We start from the raw sequence: 12514 nt of genomic DNA on the forward strand, positions 1-12514 counted from the left end.
GAGTGGCTAACTTGTGTCCAACTCTTTGAGACCCATAGACGGCAGCACACCAGGCTTCCCTGTCTTTCACTATCTCTTGGAGTTTGCTCAAACTCTGTCCATTCAGTCGATGATGCCATCCAACCATCTCATCCTTTGTCACTCCCTTCTCCTCCCACCCTCAGTCTTTCCCAGCATCAGGATCTTTTCCAATGATTCAGCTCTTTGCATCAGGTGGCCAAAGTGTTGGTGCCAAAGTGTTGGAGCTTCAGCTTCGGTATCAGTCCTTCCAATGAATATTCAGGGTTGATTTCATTTAGGATTGACTGGTTTGATCTCCTTGCTATCCATGGGACTCTCAAGAGTCTTCTCCAACACCATAGTTGAATTTGCATAGTGATTGACATTTGGAAAGAAAAGTGAGGCCAGTATAGCTGGACTGGAGTGGAAAGTATACAAGATTATAAGATAGTAAGGCCTGAAGATCTAGATTTTATAGGTGACCATATGTATTCTGGCTTTTATTCTGAGCGAAATGATTAGTGATTGGATGGCTTTAAAAGGATAAACAACACAGTATGACTTATATTCTAAAATAATAGCTCTGATTGCTATGTGAAGAATAAATGTATAAGGAGCATAGAATGGACACAAAGGAAATGTTTAAAAGGTTATTACAATAATTTGGGAAATAGATGGTGATGGTAGAGTAAATATAATAGATTTTTTGTATCTATTGAGGATTGAGCTAACAAGTGTTTAAAGATGGTTATACATGAGGTATGAGAGAAAGAAGGAGAAAAATTACATGATACTTTTTAGTGTACTAACATGGAAAACTAGAATAACTATTTACAGAAATGAGAAATAGAAGCAGGCTATACAAAAAGCAGGTGTTTTTTTCTGGATATGTTGAGTTTGAAATGTCTGTTATACATTTAAATGAAAATACTGAATAGGTAGCTAAAGATATGAGTATGACATTCAAGGCAGATTATAGACATAGATTTGCTAATTATCAGCATACAGGAAATATAGGTGGTGTTCAGTGCTTAAAGACTTGAGAATATTGTTGGAACTGCACTTTCTTTTTTAGAGAGGGAGGAAGCTCAGTTCCCCAACCAAGGGCTGAGCCCAGGCCCTGGCAGTAAAAGCCCAGAATCCTGACCACTAGGCAACCAGGAAACTCCCTGAAACTGAGTTTTATAGAGTAGTTGAGGATTGAACCTGGGAGCACTTTAGCTTTGAAAATTTGAGGATGATGCTCAGTCGTTCAGTCATGTCTGACTCTTTGCAACTCCATGGATTGTAGCCTGCTGGGCTTCTCTGGCCATGGGATTTTCCAGCAAGAACACTGGAGTGGGTTGTCATTTCCTATTCCACAGGATCTTCCCAGCCCAGCGATTGAACCCACATCTCCGGCATCTCCTGCATTGGCAGGCAGATATATTCTTTACCACTGAACCACCTGGGAAGCCCCCAAATTTGAAGAGACTTGTTAAAAAAAATCTAGCCAAAAGAAATGTAAAAATTGGTTATTGAAGTGAAGCAAAGTTTAATGAATACACAGTATCATGTTAAACAACTGATAAATTAAACTGAATATTAACTTTTGATCATAGAAGTTGGTCAAATGAATGTTATCAGAGTCCTTGACAGAAAGTTTGTAAACAAGAAAGAACAATTCAGAGACAGAAACCTTCACATTTTTTTGTTAGGGATATTGGCACTCATAAATGAATTACTACTATATTAAGGTATGTATATAAATAGAAGGAAGACTTCACTCTATCAGTTCAGTTCAGTTGCTCAGTTGTGTCCAACTGCGACCCCATGAATTGCAGCACGCCAGGCCTCCCTGTCCATCACCAACTCCTGGAGTTCACCCAAACTCATGTCCATCGAGTCAGTGATGCCATCCAGCCATCTCATCCTCTGTCGTCCCCTTCTCCTCCTGCCTTCAATCCCTCCCAGCATCAGAGTCTTTTCCAATTAGTCAACTCTTTGCATGAGATATAATTGTATGTATGATCAGTGTTTTATAATTCTTGTAGAGTACTATATTGTGTTTGAAGGACAAAATACAGAGATTAATATTTTAATCTTATCAAGTAGTTTTGAATACTCATATTAAATCTTTCCCCAATCCTCTCCACTGCACTTATTTTCTAGCTAAGATATTAACTATTATTTAAATATATTGATATGTCATCTTTGTGAAGATTAAAAAAAATAGTATGTTTTCCCAACTTTCATAGTGGTTGCCTAAGGTTGAATTTTAATCAGAATGTTAAAAAACGTTCCCTTCTCCTATGCTCCCCACCTCCGTGCTGACACATTGTTTTAGAATGTTTATGGTGGAATGCCTCCACCATAAACACAAGGTATCACTAGATATTTGTAGCCTGTGATATTCTTGGGGTAACTATAGTAATAATAATCTTTATTCTCAGTTCAACTGCTGACTATAATATCATAATTTCCCATATTAAAACCCTTACAGAAGTAAAGGTGTACACATCTCCAAGCATAAACGTAACTGACCTCAGGACCTATGGCTCCATATAGCATGTCCAGAGTTCAAGAAATAATTACAAAGTCCACTCAAAGACAAGAAAAAACACAGTTTAAAAAGATTTAAAAATTTCCATAATTAATCCCACACATGATACAAATATTGTTACTATTAGGGATTTAACATAGCTATTATTGTTAGTCTCAGGTGCTCAAGATAAAGGTAGACAACACATAAGTAAAGATAGGTAACTTATGCCTAAGGAAAAAAAAAACTATAAGAAATAATAAAATGGAAATGCTGGAAATCAAAATCATAACAATCAAAATGAAGAATGCCTTTTTCAAGCATATTAGAGGACCCAAAAGCATTAAGGAATGAATCAGTGATAGCAGGAGAGTATAAATTACCAAAACTGAAAAAAAAAGAAACAACCTAAAGAAAGCAGTCAGAACAGAACATTCAGAGTCTTTTGGACAAAATAAAATAATCCTATGCACCCAACATAAGAGCACCTCAATACATAAGACGAACACTAACATACTTAAAAGGAGAAATTGACAGTAACACAATAGTAGGAGACTTTAACACCCCACTCACACCAATGGACAGATCATCAAAACAGAAAATTAATAAGGAAAACAAGTCTTAAATGATACATTAGATGAGATGGATCTCATTGGTATCTTCAGAACATTCCATCCAAATGCAGAAGTATACACCTTCTTCTCAAGTGTTGATTTCAACACAAAGTATAAAATGGATATTCATGTGTATATGTGCTCAGTTGTGTCTGGTAGAAGGGATACAAAAAATAGACCCCTATATATGCTGTCTACAAGAAACCCACTTCAGACTTCAAGACACATATAGAATGAAAGTAAGAGGATGGAAAAATATTTTCCATACAAATGGGAAGCAAAAGACAGCTGGAGTAGCAATCCTCATATCAGACAAAATAGACCTTAAAATAAAGATTACAAGAGATAAGGAAGGATGAAGTGAAGTCGCTCAGTCGTGTCCGACTCTTTGTGACCCCGTGGACTGTAGCCCACCAGGCTCTTCAGTCCATGGGATTCTTCCAGGCAAGAATACTGGAGTGGGTTGCCATTTCCTTCTCCAGGGGATCTTCCCCACCCAGGGATCGAACCCAGGTCTCCCGCATTGCAGGCAGATGCTTTAACCTCTGAGCCACCTGGGAAGTCCAAGGAAGGATATTACATGATTATCAAGGGATCAATCCAAGAGGAAGACATAACAATTGTAAATATCAATGCAATGGCACCCCACTCCAGTACTCTTGCCTGGAAAATCCCATGGATAGAGGAGCCTGGTAGGCTGCAGTCCATGGGGTCGTGAAGAGTCGGACATGACTGAGTGACTTCACTTTCACTTTCCACTTTCATGCATAGGAGAAGGAGATGGCAACCCACTCCAGTGTTCTTGCCTGGAGAATCCCAGGAACGGGAGAGCGTGGTGGGCTGCCGTCCATGGGTCACAGAGTTGGACACGACTGAAACGACTTAGCAGCAGCAGCAGCATGCCATTTCCTTCTCTAAGGGATCTTCCTGACCCAGGGATCAAAACCGTATCTCTTGCATCTCCTGCATTGGCAGGCGGATTCTTTACCACTGTGTCACCTGGGAAGGCAAATTCATACTAATATAAATAAATGAATAGGTGGAAAGATGGAGAAAAGAGGACAAACCAATCATACAGAATTTCAGATGATATGTATAGATGTTCCCCTTCAGAAAGTGGAGTTTAATCCACCTAGCCTTAAGTATGGACTGGACTTAGTGACTTGTTTAGAAAGAGTGGAATGTGGAAAATGGAAAAATCATAATAAGAGGATATTATGAAAAACCCAATACTTATACATTCAGTCACTTAAAATTCAGTTCTCTGAAAGACACTAAACTGTGAAAACTCACTGAAAAATAATTAGGATTCTTAAATAGTGAGAAGGAGGGAGAGAGGGAAAGGGAAAAGGGGTGGGGAGAGAGAGAGTGAACACCATGTCATATCACTGGTAGAATACACGTGCGCACACTCACACACACGTGCACACACAGTTGCTATTCAAAGAGAGATTATAAAGAGATATATAATCTATATTATGTATATAATATAGATATAAATTATATACACACATATATAGATAGTTATAGGCATATAAATAATCGAATATGTTGTTAGCTGCTTCTCCCCACCAACAAAGAAAATTCTAGGTCCAGATGATTTCACTAGCAAACTCTGCCAAATATTTAAAAAAGAAATAAAATGAATTCTACAAAATTGCTTGCAGAAAGTTAAAAAATAGCGAATGCTTCCTAGCTCATTTTACGATGGCAGCATTATTGATAAGAATGCAAATCATTAAACACACTTAAAATATGACTCAGATATTTCACTCTTAGAAACTACCAAAAAAAAAAAAAATGTATCCACAAATAAGAATTTTAATGATTGTTCTAAGGAGCATTCGTTATTTATAACCATCCCAAATTTGAAACAACCTTCCCAAATTTGAAACAACCACATGTCCATCAACTAGTGAATAGATAAACAAATTTAAATAAGTTATTTTACATACACAGACACGTGTGTGTGTGTATACTGAAATACTATTCATCAATAAAATAAAGAATAAAGACCTGATATATGCTACATACGTGAACATCAAAAATGTCGAAATATGATGCTAAGTGGAACAGATTACTACATGAACAGATTACTATATGTTGTATAATTCCATTTTTATGAAATTCTAGAAATGGCAGTATTGTTACAACAGAAAGTAAATTAGTAGTTGCCTTAGACTAATGTAATGGAAGGAAATTCATTGCCCATCTGCAGGAGGAAACTTTTTAGGACAGTGCATATATTTTACATCTTCACTGTGGTGGTTATTACATGACACTATATACACTTACTAAAATTCAGTGAACTGTATGTGTAAAGAGAGTAAATTATGTTTTATGAAAATTACACACCAGTTATTGCAGAAAAAGTAAATACACTGTCAGATACAGGAATAAATATGTCATTAAGGGTAGTGCTGCTCCACTTTGAACATTTATTCCATGTTTTAATAACAGCAATAAAGATGAAAATATAATTATTTCAAGAAATTCAAACTGTCTAGAAGGTATAATTAGATGATTCAGATTGAATAAATTAATTATCTACCTTATAGTTTATGGAATTTTCTTCAGATGTTTTTACCCTTTGTCTTGGAAACTAAGATGAGTATCTTTGTAGAGTCTACTGCAGTACCTTTGAAATTCCTCCTTCTTGTGACAACGAAGTAGGTTTTAAAAAGTGCAAAGATGGTAATTATTTATGGGGCAAGGTTTCCTCTCACATTTTCACTTCCCTCCTCTATGATTCTTAATTATTCTTTTGTGAGATGGTATTGGGTATCCTATAATTTTACCTTTTGTCCTTTTATAATTATCTCACGTGGTGGCTCCTAGAAAAAGGCACTCCAAATCAGCATTTTCAAAAACAAACTAGTATCTAACCATTCTTCACAACAAAATCTTTGCCAAGTCAGGCCCAGTTTTGTGAAACAAGGAATGATTCTTTGCCCCAGTTGAAGCCACATTTAGAATGTTTGTGGAAGTCTTCAGTCTATTCCTTAGTGGAATGAAGAGGCCTCTTTCATTTCCATTGACTTAAATTTCTGGCAGGTCTAGATAAGTCTGTTTGGAAATAACTTTTTTTTGTCACATTTGATACTGGTTTTCAGTCTATAAAAAGTAGAGATGGAAAAAATGTGTGGGTTCAAAATTGACTATCAAATGTTGTGTCTCCAAAAATACATTTTAAAATATTTTTGAAACCTTTGTGTTAAAACTTAGTGAACAATCAAGTGTAGAAAGATATGCCCACATATTACCAGACGTGACTGACTGCTGTGATGATGTTACCATAATATTTAGGGAAGAACAAAATGTGAATCCATTCATTATCAAAACATCCTGAATGAATCATGTGTATTTGCCTGTACATCACTTTTAAGTATGTTTAATGAATTTTTCATCTTTAATTTAAAATGGTATTTTGTTACTTCTCTCAAAGCATACTTATTGGGCACCTTCCATGTATCTCTGTCCTAGACACTGATCATATAGCAGAGAAAAAAAGTGACACAGCTCCCCACCTATGAGACCTCTTATTCTAATGGAGATGAAAGATTATTATTTAAAAAACCCCATAAAACAAATATATAGCTACAGCCTGGAATAAGTGCTAGGAAGCAAAAGTGTGCTGTGAGAGAGTGGAACTGACAACACAAAGCTTTGGGAAATGAATGGAAGATCTTGCTGCAACCTTGTCGTTGAATTTGGTGTGGTATGCCGGTGTTAGCAAAAAGAATTGCATAAGTGGAGATGTTGAAGCCAATTTCTAAGCTAATGTTAGCAACATAGAGAATAAGCTCAAAGAACTCCTTGGGGCTGAAACATAGGGACAAAAAGTAGATTGACCTAAAGTGAGTATGGAAAGATAAAGGTAGCGTGTCTGGTAGAGCATTACAAAAAATGTGGTAAAGAAAGAAGTGGGTAGCATATCAAAATATTTGACCACATAGGCCAAATTGATTTTTTTTTAATTTATTTATTTACTCTAATTGGAGGATAATTAATTTACAATATTGGGATGGTTTTTGCAGTACATCAACATGAAATTGGCCATACGCATACATATGTCCCATCCCTTCTGAACCCCCTTCCCACATCCCTTCCTCCCTCTCTTTTACATATGGAAATGTGTATGTTTCAATGCTATTCTCTCAAGTCATCTGACTCTTTCCTTCTACTGTGTCCAAAATTTTGTTCTTTATTTCTGTGTCTCCTTTGTTTCCCTACACATAGAATCATTGGTTTCATCTCTCTAGATTCCACATATATGTGTTAATGTACGACAACTGTCCTTCTCTTTCTGACTTACTTCACACTGTATAATAGACTCTAGGTTCATCCACCACATTAAAACTGACTCAAATGTGTTCCTTTTTATAGCTGAGTAATATTCTGTTGTGTATCTGTACCACAACTTCCTTATCCATTCATCTGCTGATGGATAGATGTTGCTTCCCTGTCCTAGCTGCATATGTCTTTTCCAATTCTGGTTTCCTCAGGATATATGCCCGGTAGTGGGATTGCTGGATTGACTACTTCTGCTTCATTGACTATGAGAAAGCCTTTGATTTTGTGGATCATAACAAACTGTGGAAAATTCTTCCAGAGATGGGAATACCAGACCACCTGACCTGCCTCCTGAGAAACCTGTATGCAGGTCAAGAAGCAACTGTTAGAACCAGACAGGGAACAATGGACTGGTTCCAAATTGGGAAGGAGTACATCAAGTTTGTATATTGTCACCCTGCTTATTTAACTTATATACAGAGTACATCATGCCAAATGCCAGGCTGGATGAAGCACAAGCTGGAATCAAGATTGCCAGAAGAAATATCAATAGCCTCAGATATGCATATGACACCACTCTTAAGGCAGAAAACAAAGAGGAACTGAAGAGCCTCTTGATGAAGGTGAAAGAGGAGAGTGCAAAGCTGGCTTAAAACAACATTCAGAAACTAAGATCATGACATCCGGTCCCATCATTTTATGGCAAATAGATAGGGAAACAATGGAAACAGTGACAGACTTTATTTTGGGGGGCTCCAAAATTACTGCAGATGATGACTGCAGTCATGAAATTAAAAGACACTTGCTCCTTGGAAGAAAAGTTATGACAAACCTAGACAGTGTATTAAAAAACAGAGATGTCACTTTGCTAACAAATGTTCATATAGTCAAAACTCTGGTTTTTCCAGTAGTCATGTGCTCAGTTTCTCTGTCGTGTCCAACTCTTTGTGACCCCATGGACTGTATCCCACCAGGCTCCCTGTCCCTGGAATTCTCCCAGCAAGAATACTGGAGTGGGTTGCCATTTCCTTCTCCAAGTAGTCATATATGTATATGCTAACTGGACCATAGAGAAGGCTGAGTGCCAAAAAAGAATTGATGCTTTCAAACTGTGATGTTGGAGAAGACTTGAGAATCCCCTGGACTGCAAGGAGATCAAACGAGTCAATCCTAAAGGAAATCAATCCTAAATATTCACTGGAAAGATTGATGCTGAAGCTGAAGCTCCAGTACTTTGGTCACCTGATTCAAGGAGCTGACATATTGGAAAAGACAGTGATGCTGAGAAAGATTGAAGGCAGGAAGAGAAGGGGATGACAGAGGACAAGATGGTTGGATGGCATAATTGACTCAGTGGATATGAGTTTGAATAAAGATGGTGAAGGACAGGGAAGCCTGGCATGCTGCAGTCCATGGGGTTGCAAAGAGTTGGACATGACAGAGCAACTGAAAAACAACAACAGTGGTTTTATTCCTAAATCTTTAATAAATCTCCATAAATTCTCCATAGTGAATGTATCAGTTTGCATTCCTACCAACAGTTTAAGAGGGTTCCCTTTTCTTCACACCCTCTTCATCATTTATTATTTGCAGACTTTTTGATGATGGTCATTCTGACTGTTGTGAGATGATACCTTGTGGTTCTGATTTTCATTTCTCTAATAAAATGAGTGATGTTGAGCATCTTTTTGTGTGTTTATTAGCCATCTGTATGTATTCTTTGGAGAAATGTCTGTTTAGATATCCTGCCCATTTTTTGATTGGGTTGTTTTTATTCAAGCTGCATGAGCTGCTTGTATATTTTGGAGATTAATTATTTGTCAAGGGAGGCAAAAATACATGATAGAGAAAAGACAGTCTTTTTAACAAATGGTGCTGGAAAAACCGGTTTAAATTAGTTTAAAAACTAATTTAAAATAATGAAATTAGTACGCTTTCTAACACCATACACAAAAAATAAACTCAAAATGGATTAAAAACCTAAATGTAAAAGCAGAAACTATAAAATTTTTAGAGAAAAACATAGGCAGAACACTCTCTGTTGTAAATTACAGCAAGATCCTCTATGACCCACCTCCTAGAATAATGGAAATAAAAACAAAAATAAACAAATAGGACCTAATTAAATTTAAAAACTTTTGCACAATGAAGGAAACTATAAGCAAGGTGAAAAGACAACTCTCAGAATGGGAGAAAATAATAGCAAACTAAAAAACTGACAAAGGTCAAATTGGTATCCACCATTTCTCAATTATCTCAAAGCTTTTCTTTAGCTTGTTTTCTTGAATTACAGCTTTTGATTATGTGTTTGGCTTCTCTCTCAACCTCTGCTTCTTTATTTTTGCTTTGAGTATTGTTATAAACATATCTGATATATGTAGTATACTTTAAGCATTTGCAGTAGTTATTGTTTTATATTCACATTGTTCTGTCTTTGGCCGATAGGAAAAATCTTGTTTGGCTCTTATGTCACCTTGATATGGCTCCCTTTAGTCTTGCACTTAGTCGCTTGCTTCCTGGAATAACATAGTGGCTGAAACAGTAACCTACTGTTCTAAGTGGAACTAGTTTTCAAGACTACCTTCTGAATCTTAAGTGGGGTCATTGCTACTATATTATTTTTGTTTCTAGGTCTTTTCAGTGATACATTTTTATATTAATATTTCTATTTCAAATGTAGCATTGTAGAAATTATTTTTCAAATATTCTTTTTTTTTGAAATTTTTATTAGGGTATAGTTGGTTTAGAATGTTTTGTTAGTTACAGGTGTACAGTAAAGTGAATCAGTTATACATATATCTACTCATTTTTAGATTATTTTCCCTTATAGACCTTTACAGAATATTGAGTAGAATTCTGTGTGCTATATAGTAGATTCTTATTGGTGGTGGTGGTGGTGTAGTTGCTAAGTCATGTCTGACTCTTGAGACACCAGGCTCCTCTGTCCATGGGATTCTCCAGGCAAGAATACTAGAATGGGTTGCCATTTCCTTCTCAGGGGATCTTCCTGACCCAGGAATCAAACCTGAGTCTCCAGCATTTTAGACAGATACTTTACCAACTGAGCTATCCTTATTATCTATTTAATTTTCTTCATTTTATATGTGTATCTCTTTTGTCTGAGATTGAAAAGGTGAGCTCCAAATAATGCAATAAAGTTCTTAAAAACTACTCAATCTACTGATGGGATTGTGATTATCATCCTAAGGGTGACACACTGCCCCCTTCCTCTGGCTACATTTGACAAAGGAGGAAGTCATTTTGTGTTGATATATGATGGCAGGAATTCAGTTCAGTTCAGTCGCTCAGTCATGTTCAACTCTTTGCGATCCCATGAATCACAGCACACCAGGCCTCCCTGTCCATCACCAACTCCCGGAGTTCACTCAAACTCATGTCCATTGAGTCAGTGATGCCATCCAGCCATCTCATTCTCTGTCGTCCCCTTCTCCTCCTGCTCCCAATTCCTCCCAGCACCAGGGTCTTTTCCAATGAGTCAGAATGTGGTCCACTGGAGAAGGGAGTGGCAAACCACTTAAATATTCTTGCCTGGAGAACCCCATGAAAAGTATGAAAAGGCAAAATGATAGGATATTGAGAGACGAAGTCCCCAGGTCGGGTAAGTGCCCAATATGCTACTGGAGATCAGTGGAGAAATAACTCCAGAAAGAATGAAGGGATGGCAGGGATTACTTCTGGTCACTTAACCTCAAGAAGGTCAAGGATGATAAAAACCCTGAAAAACACCATACATTTTACACATTTACATTTTGCTCAGCCTAAAATGCTAATACCACATCTGTAAAGAAGCACATAGAAGCAGAGAGGGGTACCAGAAAGCTAAGGAAACAATTTTCAGAGCCTCTCACTTGCAGTGGTTCCTTGATAGGGTCTCAGAGTACTCTAGCATTCCAGAAATATGTGCACATGGTCACATATCCCTTTTTAAACTAACTGTAGTAAACTGTTTTATCTGAAATTGATGAAGATCTCTTCTCCTTTACTCTGGCTTTGACTTTACACTCATAATTCCCTTTATCTTTGGCAGCTTTGAAGTGGCTACAGACATTTGGGGATCCAACCAAGGGGATTTTTTTTAATGTGGATGTGGTTGGCTTTTGTTTAGTGGATTATACGTGTATGGTTTGTTATCATTACCACATACGGTTGAGTTGTTGCTCCCAGTCCAGTATCGGTGCAGCTTCTTATGGCTCTCCACAGTGTTCACTGTGCCTGCTCTCCTGCATCTGGAAGAGATGTTGCATTCTGATATAAGTATGCCCTGTGCCCACCTCCAGAATTAAATAAGTAGGAGTGAAGATTCAAAGCTAGTCTATGGAAAAATCTTCCAGTCGTGGTATTGTTCAAGTTGTAATTGACTTATTTGGTTTTATGGATTCTAAGTCAAAAACCAAAGTTCTATCCTTGGAAGAAATTTCTTAGTAATGCAACATATACAATTTTAAATTCTAGTAGTGTGTGTATATGTGTTTTCTTTTTTGATGGTACTTGTAAAAACTAAAATATATCAAAATTCTTGTGTTTGAAAGACTGAACATAGTGGTATTTAAATATCTGGTATATTTGGATATGAAATAGCATGCTTCATGTTTCAAAACTATTAACAATAAAAAAGCAAATTTTGTTTACCATGCCAAAGGGAAGATTAAATTATTTTCCTGTCCTCTTTCATGGAAAATTTTTATAAAATTCTTGTCAAATGAAGAAAGGAAAAATACAATAGAGGTATACCAGGTACTTAAACTAAAAACAGATTTGCTGGTATTTGTCAATGCATTGAAATTTTGAGTTTTTGTTATCACTTTCATTTTAAGTAAATATTATTTCATACTTAATTTTGTATATTATTTTCCTAAAGATCTCATACTCTCAATTGTATAATATCAGACTCTATAAAACCTGGATCTTTCTTCATATAGAAAGAAATAGAAAGCCCTGTGTATTAGTCTAGTGACAGATGATAGTGATTTATACTTGTTTGGTGAGAACAAAGGCACGGATGATTAAAAGAAACGTGGTAGATAAAATATACTATATTCTGGAAGCTAGAGTCAATAATGTTATG

Source organism: Bos indicus x Bos taurus, chromosome 11 (genome assembly GCF_003369695.1).
Source record: "Bos indicus x Bos taurus breed Angus x Brahman F1 hybrid chromosome 11, Bos_hybrid_MaternalHap_v2.0, whole genome shotgun sequence".
Taxonomy (NCBI): domain Eukaryota; kingdom Metazoa; phylum Chordata; class Mammalia; order Artiodactyla; family Bovidae; genus Bos; species Bos indicus x Bos taurus.